Source organism: Atta colombica, unplaced genomic scaffold (assembly GCF_001594045.1).
Source record: "Atta colombica isolate Treedump-2 unplaced genomic scaffold, Acol1.0 scaffold224, whole genome shotgun sequence".
Lineage (NCBI taxonomy): Eukaryota > Metazoa > Arthropoda > Insecta > Hymenoptera > Formicidae > Atta > Atta colombica.
Genome location: NW_017259321.1, coordinates 951,640 through 960,387, shown reverse-complemented (window position 1 = coordinate 960,387; position 8,748 = coordinate 951,640). Strand labels below are relative to the sequence as shown.

Below are 8,748 nucleotides of genomic sequence, written 5' to 3'. Positions count from 1 at the left end.
TATATATACATAGAGATAATAAATTATAGATATTTCGGCCAAAACTGAGTCATATTTAGTATGTCAAAACGATAAGAGAAAAAAATGTATAATTTAAAGTAATAATGGAGTGTCAATATGATAAAAATATTATTAGCACGATTAGTACAAAGATTTCCACAAATAAAACATAAAATTATCTAGTCGCTATAAATACAGTTATTATGTACTGGGATCTATGATGATTCAATTTTGCCTTATTTCGTTGTATCTTTACAATTATTTCCATTTCACATAAACGTTGTGTAAAACATAAGAATTCCAAGTAATTTATGATATTCTTATTGTAAAATTAATATAAATTGTAAAATTCTTTTTAAATAAAATATACCGTCTTAAAAATATCATCATAATTATATCGAGTTTGAAGATATTTTTCAAAAATCAAATAGAAAACGGAATTATTTTAATAATGTGTATAATGTCTGCGGGTAGAATAATGGGTGTCGTGATAATACAGACACTTTTTTTATATAAATATAAATAATTGTTATACTATAACTTTAAATGTCATAAAAAATACTTTGATATGCAAAGTCATAACAGTGTTTGCATATAGCGTGAAAGATGAAAATATAAAAAAATAGATATACTAATTACTATAAAAATTTATTATATCATTAATTAATTAAAAATCGATATGTTTTAATGTCATTTAATATGAGTTCAAAACGAAATTGAGAAACAATAAATTAAATATAAAAAATTAAATTGTATATAGGCTACGAGTAAAAGCTGTATGTCAATTGCTACAATGTTATTTAATATCCAGTTTTTACTAGTAGCTTATATACAAATTAACTTTTAATTTTTGAATAAAAATTTATTTATTTAATTTTAAATATAAAAATTATAAACAGCAATTCTAAATCACCAATGCGCCAATCCACAGACGTTTTCAAGAAACTGTTTTTTCTCTTTTTTCTTAACATGTTCTGCTTAAAATTGTTCTTCTAGTCTACACTAACAAGAATTTCTAGTTGAAAACCGAGAATCAGATTATTTCAATTAGAATTCTAATAGATTTAATCAGAAAATTCTGATTCATTTATCACCAGAATTGCTATTTAATCCAACCAGACTATTTCTTTCAGTATAACTTCTTCGTCTCGGCATTATCAATACCTTATTCCTTTCATAAATTTTCATGTGTTATTTAACATTTCTGATGTAACTTCCTCATGGCACATGCAACAAACGGTGCGTTTATCAGAAACATTTCCTTTACACGTCCCTTTATTAATTTCCGTTGTGTAGTGGCTCTTCCGTACCGGCTCTCTCAATATCTTATTCCTTTCGAAAATTTTCATTAATTTTTCGTGTGTCATTTAACATTTCTGTTACAGCTTTCTCATGGCAACAAACGGTGCGTTTCTTCAGAACATTTCCGGGTTTTACTCTAAACTTGTGTAAATTTGGGATACGATCCGGTAGTAAGATCGTTGCAATATGTGCCTAATTCTCGTCACGTTTACCGGTCTGTCGAACTTGTCTCGTAAGACTAGCGTCTAGGAAGCCGATAAGCCGAATTAACCATGATTAACGCACGAGGGATGTGGGCAATAGCGCCCCAGAAAGTGGATTGCCTCACGTCGCGTCTATCAGCCGCGTGATTTGCACACTTGATGTGACACAGACTACTGTGGTTCACAGAGTATTGTGGTTATGAAGGCCTCGTCGACGTTAGACACGCGTTAATGTGACTCGAGAAGCCGGCCATATTCGCAACGATTTCACTGCCGGTCCCGCGTCGCACGTAGCAAAGCGCCACTTCGCGCAATCCGCACCGTTTCTTGCATTGGCCATGGATATGCAGCAACCGAGACATAAATGATTCTCGAAACATTTAGAAGATTTCTGTAAAGATAAATTGAGATATGCGATGAGTGGAATTTATTGAAGAAAAAAAATCAAGAAGAACAATTGTAGAAGAAGTATTGTGTTAGGAGTAGAGTCTTGACGCATTGAGAAAAAGAAAAAATGAAAAGCTGAAATAAAAAAATAATAAATATTAGCGGTCGTACATTTAGCCATCTTCAAAGATCCAATTTTAATTTATCCTTTACACGTCCCTTTATTAATTTCCGTTGTGTAGTGGCTCTTCCGTACCGGCTCTCTCAATATCTTATTCCTTTCGAAAATTTTCATTAATTTTTCGTGTGTCATTTAACATTTCTGTTACAGCTTTCTCATGGCAACAAACGGTGCGTTTCTTCAGAACATTTCCGGGTTTTACTCTAAACTTGTGTAAATTTGGGATACGATCCGGTAGTAAGATCGTTGCAATATGTGCCTAATTCTCGTCACGTTTACCGGTCTGTCGAACTTGTCTCGTAAGACTAGCGTCTAGGAAGCCGATAAGCCGAATTAACCATGATTAACGCACGAGGGATGTGGGCAATAGCGCCCCAGAAAGTGGATTGCCTCACGTCGCGTCTATCAGCCGCGTGATTTGCACACTTGATGTGACACAGACTACTGTGGTTCACAGAGTATTGTGGTTATGAAGGCCTCGTCGACGTTAGACACGCGTTAATGTGACTCGAGAAGCCGGCCATATTCGCAACGATTTCACTGCCGGTCCCGCGTCGCACGTAGCAAAGCGCCACTTCGCGCAATCCGCACCGTTTCTTGCATTGGCCATGGATATGCAGCAACCGAGACATAAATGATTCTCGAAACATTTAGAAGATTTCTGTAAAGATAAATTGAGATATGCGATGAGTGGAATTTATTGAAGAAAAAAAATCAAGAAGAACAATTGTAGAAGAAGTATTGTGTTAGGAGTAGAGTCTTGACGCATTGAGAAAAAGAAAAAATGAAAAGCTGAAATAAAAAAATAATAAATATTAGCGGTCGTACATTTAGCCATCTTCAAAGATCCAATTTTAATTTATCCTTTACACGTCCCTTTATTAATTTCCGTTGTGTAGTGGCTCTTCCGTACCGGCTCTCTCAATATCTTATTCCTTTCGAAAATTTTCATTAATTTTTCGTGTGTCATTTAACATTTCTGTTACAGCTTTCTCATGGCAACAAACGGTGCGTTTCTTCAGAACATTTCCGGGTTTTACTCTAAACTTGTGTAAATTTGGGATACGATCCGGTAGTAAGATCGTTGCAATATGTGCCTAATTCTCGTCACGTTTACCGGTCTGTCGAACTTGTCTCGTAAGACTAGCGTCTAGGAAGCCGATAAGCCGAATTAACCATGATTAACGCACGAGGGATGTGGGCAATAGCGCCCCAGAAAGTGGATTGCCTCACGTCGCGTCTATCAGCCGCGTGATTTGCACACTTGATGTGACACAGACTACTGTGGTTCACAGAGTATTGTGGTTATGAAGGCCTCGTCGACGTTAGACACGCGTTAATGTGACTCGAGAAGCCGGCCATATTCGCAACGATTTCACTGCCGGTCCCGCGTCGCACGTAGCAAAGCGCCACTTCGCGCAATCCGCACCGTTTCTTGCATTGGCCATGGATATGCAGCAACCGAGACATAAATGATTCTCGAAACATTTAGAAGATTTCTGTAAAGATAAATTGAGATATGCGATGAGTGGAATTTATTGAAGAAAAAAAATCAAGAAGAACAATTGTAGAAGAAGTATTGTGTTAGGAGTAGAGTCTTGACGCATTGAGAAAAAGAAAAAATGAAAAGCTGAAATAAAAAAATAATAAATATTAGCGGTCGTACATTTAGCCATCTTCAAAGATCCAATTTTAATTTATCCTTTACACGTCCCTTTATTAATTTCCGTTGTGTAGTGGCTCTTCCGTACCGGCTCTCTCAATATCTTATTCCTTTCGAAAATTTTCATTAATTTTTCGTGTGTCATTTAACATTTCTGTTACAGCTTTCTCATGGCAACAAACGGTGCGTTTCTTCAGAACATTTCCGGGTTTTACTCTAAACTTGTGTAAATTTGGGATACGATCCGGTAGTAAGATCGTTGCAATATGTGCCTAATTCTCGTCACGTTTACCGGTCTGTCTCGTAAGACTATCTGTCGAACTTGTCTCGTAAGACTAGCGTCTAGGAAGCCGATAAGCCGAATTAACCATGATTAACGCACGAGGGATGTGGGCAATAGCGCCCCAGAAAGTGGATTGCCTCACGTCGCGTCTATCAGCCGCGTGATTTGCACACTTGATGTGACACAGACTACTGTGGTTCACAGAGTATTGTGGTTATGAAGGCCTCGTCGACGTTATACACGCGTTAATGTGACTCTAGAAGCCGGCCATATTCGCAACGATTTCACTGCCGGTCCCGCGTCGCACGTAGCAAATCGCCACTTCGCGCAATCCGCACCGTTTCTTGCATTTGCCATGGATATGCAGCAATATAAATGATCCTCGAATCATTTAGAAGATTTCGGTGAAGAGATATTGAGATATGCGATGGAATTTATTGTAGAAGTAAAATGAAAGGGAAAGATTGTAGAAAAAATATCAGGAGTAGAGTCCTGACGCATTGGGAAAAAATAAAACTAAATAACGCTGGAATATAGTAATAACAAATATTAAAATTAATAAATATATTCACAATGATGTCGTTGTCGATCCTGTATCGCCGCGTCGATCGATAGCAAATCTTCAGTCACTTTGCGTGAAATTTACACTGTCGTTACACTTTTCATGAAGGATTTGCAACAAAGGCATATATAGTGATTCGCTAGTTGAGAAAATTTATTCAAAGAGAAATTAACGAAAGCGGAGGAAAGAATTTCTGCAGAAGGGTCAAAGGAAGACTTATAGAAGGAGCGTCACATGAGAAATCTCTTTGCCACGAATCGCAGAATTTTAATAGCGGAGATTGTGTTTAATTGTAAAATAAAAATTTAATGTAATTTATATATCCTATGAAGAAACACGCAATTATGGAAGAAACATAATAGCATTTTTGTAAAATTGAAACATGTGTTAAGTTTTAATTTAAATATCATGTGTGGAAAAGAAATTAATTAATTCAATATAATATTTTGTTTTATGTGAATTCAGATTTTTAAAGTTACTTTTGCTCATATCTAGTAATATATTGATGAAAGGAAAATTTGAGGAAAAACATTAGGAGTCGTAATGATTTTTATTGTGACATGCAATTCCTATCGTTCTAATTTCATTAAAAATGGAGGGTTCTGTTATTGCATGCATTAAATCCGAATTTTTACCCATGGGATCCAGATTCCATATATCAATAATTTCAATATCGATTGATGACTATTAACATTTTTTAAATTGTTGAATTATTAGTTAGGAAACGAGAAAAAATAGGAGTTGTCTAAATTAGAATCTTGTATCGTGAATATCATCAATATTCGCCTTGTTCACTGTTATGAATTGGAAGTGATTTCGTTTATTTGTTCACATCGATCGTTTCTTATTTTTTCATACTTTGATAATTATTTTTAAAAAGATTTAAAAAGCATTTTGGTGATCAAATTACTCTTTCTAAGTTTCCGTTATTCTATCAATAATTTTATTAACGTCTTTTCATTTATTTTATGTTTGTTCAATTACTTAAAATTTAATGTTATATGTAACTGCCACACATAGTAAATAATAGTATGTTTGTTTGAATGGTCTTTTAATACGTATAATGGTATACTAATTGTGACTCATTTCTCCTTATTTTATGTATAACTTCAAGCTATCATATTCTAGAATATATATTTTAATAGGCTGGAAATATGAATAATAGTTTCATTCAAGTTCTCTCTTATTCATAATTATGATTTTATATGTAACTTATTTTACAATTAAATTTATATCAAATGTTATATTAAAAGTAATTTGAATATGAAAAGAAAACATATTTATATCGGTTAATCTTATAATTATTATCATTCGCACGATAATTAATTATAATATTGTATTATTAGATACTGTATGTGTTTTTTAATTCTTTCGGATCTTATGTCATTTATTTTCTTTTGTGTATTTTACGTTGTTTTGAAGGTGCTTATCATATAAACATGCATTATATCTTCACTGTTGCATCAAATTTTCTATTACTTTATTATTTACTGATTTTTGATTATTAAAATATTACATTATAAATTTCAATTTTTCACGAAATATGTAAATTTTTTTTTGTTTAGAACGATATTAATATATATTAATACGACAAGTAAAGTCTTTTTAAACTTAAATAAAATTCCAAGTTTAAACAACGCGTGTCGTGGAGAAACATTCGATCAAAATTCTCATGCAAATAATGAAATTTGTGAAATATATCTTCAATTTTGTACAATTTTTACGGTTATTATCAATATTCTCTTTAAATAATTTTTCATTAGTTTAAATTTTTCGGTACGATCTTCTCGCGTATGTACTACACACGAACGTAATATTGTGTCGGCGATAATAATAATCTGACAGCAAAGAGGTATCTCTGTCTTATCGATTTTTAATTGAAATGCGATCAGTCTATATGGTCGATGTGACGATAGATGTGACGAAAGATAAATTCGATTTTGCCTGAAGAAAGAAAGAAGAATATGACGGAAGGAATAAGGTAAGTGATCAATTTTGATCACGTGAAATATAAGATAATGTACAAAATTATTATTTATTTATTTGTTTGATTTCCTCTATATTTTCCTCTATTTTCACATATATGTATGAGATTGGAAAGATCCAATTTTCATTCTAATCGCGCGTGTATATTTGAAACTCTGATTCTTAGATTTATCGCTCGAGTAGATTTCAGATATTTTGCTGGATTAAATAAAAAATCAGTTTGTTTAATAAGTCGCACATCGCATTGCGATTTTAATTAAAGATTTTTTTTTATTAAGTTGAAATATGCGGGTAAATAGGTAAATGTATACGAATAAATATGGTTATAGAATTTGCAAAACGCCTTATTTTATCTCGCTTTTACAATGAAACGTATTCATGAAATATATAATATTAAATATTTATTAATTCTTTCCGAATTCTTAAATTATGTTTCGTATTAAATATGTTAAATTATTAAAAGTTGCAAATACTGTGTTATTTTATGTTTATAAGTACGATAATTGGGGCTTGATCGTGGCTATTTCTAGCATTAAGTAGTAGACATATAAATGTTGTAATTCATACCGATGGAAAGTAATGATTTTTAACATGGGAAGTTATTTCTTGTCGCGTAGCATCCATCCGAGATGCCTATTTCGGTGCTTTATTTAAAACTGAGGATTCTCGGTCGTTGCAGGACTGAAATTAATCGATTAATTAATTAAGTTTTTTGATATTCTCTGAAAGCAGTGATTTCAGCAATAAGTTAACTACGACAATATAATTTTTTTAAGTCTAATCATGAAATTAATTAAATATAGTATAGTATAGTATGTTCTAAGACAAAAATTTATTCTTTTCATTAAATATTCTTTTATTAATTAACATTAATATGCTTTGATAATAATAAGATTTATCATATTGAACATGGATAGCAATTATTTATAGATAAGTGAATTACATTAAATAAACTAAAATTAGAAGTTTTGTTAATTTGTTAGTTGATTTTGCGATTTCTTTAAGAAAAAATGTGGTTACAAATGAATATATTTTTGTATTTTAATCTTTAGTTTTTTTTTAAAAACTATTTTCAGGCACTGGACATCCCTTTATTCCAAAACATTAATTAATTAAAAATTTTTTAGATTAATTTGTATAATGAAGTACATACGCAGTATATCTATATATTATGCAAAAAATTTTGAGCTTCTATATATCTGATAAAATTTTATCAAAAAAATTTATGTTTATTTAAATAATTTATTGTAATAATATAATGGACGTAATTAAAAAAATGTGAGTACTTAAAAATTCAAGACAAATCGATTGGGTACCTCAATATCAATAAGATTTTGATAGCTCTAATTATCTAAATATTACATTAATTATTTAGATAATCCTATATAATTACTTGACTACATTTGAGTAACTGCTACAGAAAAAAGAAGATTGATAAATTTTATATTAATAATATTCGATTATAAAATCAAAATAAGATGAAAATTTAAATCTCATTGTTATCGGTTCGATTCGCCTTGAACAGTTGGTACCTGAAAATTTTTGTACTCACATATATAAATTATTGGGTTATCCGGAAAGTTCGTGCCGACTAACCTATATATTATATAATTTAATAAATGTATACTAAAATTTAAATCTTCTCCGTTTCAATTTTCCTTTAACATCGGCACGAACTTTCCGGACAACCCAGTATAATGACATATGTATTTTATTACTTTGAAATATAATCATTTGTAATTATCCTTTGATAAACATTATTCTATCCATGTTTCTATTTTGTTAAGATACTATATCTCGTAATAATATAAAAAATATTTTTGCATGCAAATCTTGATTTTGTGCACTATAAAATTGTGATTAATATCGATTAAGTTATCGTTAAAATATTCGATAATTGCATAATATTTGCATTATTTGTAAAAATTTAGAAAAGGATAACAATTGTTAATTCGTTGCCAAATGGGCGCTATTATAAGAACAGTCCGAAAAATTTGAGATTGATTTCCTCCTGCAACGGAATTCTTAGTGTCCAAAGAATCACTTAATTTTCTTTCGCGTTAATGATGTGAAACTTGACGAGAAGCAGAGCACAACTCACTCTGCGTTTTTTAAAGACTCATAAAGTTATCTCTGTGTTGAAAGTAAAGAGAAATAGAATTTATATACGTACGATTAAAT

The 8,748-nt window shown here is 31.4% G+C and overlaps 1 long non-coding RNA gene across 2 annotated transcripts in view; it reads left to right on the top strand.

Moving 5' to 3' along the window:
• The window catches only part of LOC108688033, an 8,781-nt gene extending 4,228 nt beyond the window's left edge, over nt 1-4,553 (top strand). For both annotated transcript variants that reach the window (XR_001931767.1, XR_001931768.1), the window contains one exon: nt 1,386-4,553. This is a non-coding gene — a long non-coding RNA (uncharacterized LOC108688033). The remainder of the gene's footprint in view (nt 1-1,385) is intronic.
• The last annotated feature ends 4,195 nt before the right edge of the window (nt 4,554-8,748 follow it).